A 1,244-nucleotide genomic window follows, 5' to 3' on the forward strand; every position below is an offset into this window, starting at 1 on the left:
CTCTGCAGCAAGCGCTTCAGGTCCTCCTCAGTTTCAGCAAGCAGGGTTGTGTCATCTGCATAATGCAGATTGTTGATAGATCTTCCACCAATCTTCACCCAACATTTCTCCTCATAGAGCCCACCCTCCTGGATAATCTGTTCTGCATACAAGTTGAAAAGGTATGGAGATAGGACGCATCCCTGGCATAAGCCCTTCCCAATTTTGAACCATGCAGTGTTCCCTTGATCTGTTCTGATGACTGCCTCCTGGTCCAAGTATAGGTTTCACATCAGAACAATCAAGTGTTCTGGGATTCCCATTCCTCTCAGAGTCAACCACAGTTTGTTATGATCCACACAGTCAAATGCCTTTGTATAGTCAGTGAAACACAGACATTCCTCTGGTATTACCTACTTTCACCTAAGATCCATCTAATCAGCTTGTACAGTATCCCTAGTACCATGACCCCTTCTAAACCCAGCCTGGACTTCTGGATGTTTTCTGCTGATGTGCTTTTCCAGTCTTTTTTGGATAATCCTCAGTAGAATCTTGCTTGCATGTGAAATCAATGAGGTTGTTCTATAGTTTCTACACTCTGTTGGGTCACCTTTCTTAGGAATGGGAGCAAATATGGATCTCTTCCAGTAGTTGGCCAAGTGGTTGTGCTCCAGATGTCTTAACACAACTTGGTTAGCACATCCATGGTAGCCTCTGTTAGGTGAAATATGTCAATTTGTATACCATCTATTCCAGGGGCCTTATTTTTTTCTATTTCCTTCAAAGCAGCCTGAACTTCTTTCATCACCATAGGATCTTGCTCATATGTTGTTTCATGAAATTCTTCTGTGTCTGCCAATTCCTTTTGATACAGTGACTCAGTATATTCTTTCCATCTTCTTTTAATACTTCCTGGATCATTTAACATTCTGCCAAAAGCATCCTTGATTATAGCAAATCGCGGTTTGAATTTTTTCTTCAGTTCCTTGAGCTTAAGAAATGCCGAACGAGTTCGGCCATTTTTATTTTCTGACTCCAGCTCCTTTCACATTTCATTGCATTATGTTACTTTGTCATCCCGTGCTGTCTTTTGAAATCTTCTGCCTTCTTCACTGTCTAAGCTCAGAAGTCAGGTTGCTTTCATATGGGAAGGATCTCAGATTTCCTTTACAGTCTTACCCCAAGGTTATTTGATTTCACATAAACATTGACATATTAGGCATTGGGGAGATGAGATGGACTGGCATGGGGCATTTTGAGTCAGA

This window comes from Elephantulus edwardii, unplaced genomic scaffold, assembly GCF_000299155.1.
Source record: "Elephantulus edwardii isolate Elephantulus edwardi_28Jun2011 unplaced genomic scaffold, EleEdw1.0 scaffold00571, whole genome shotgun sequence".
Lineage (NCBI taxonomy): Eukaryota > Metazoa > Chordata > Mammalia > Macroscelidea > Macroscelididae > Elephantulus > Elephantulus edwardii.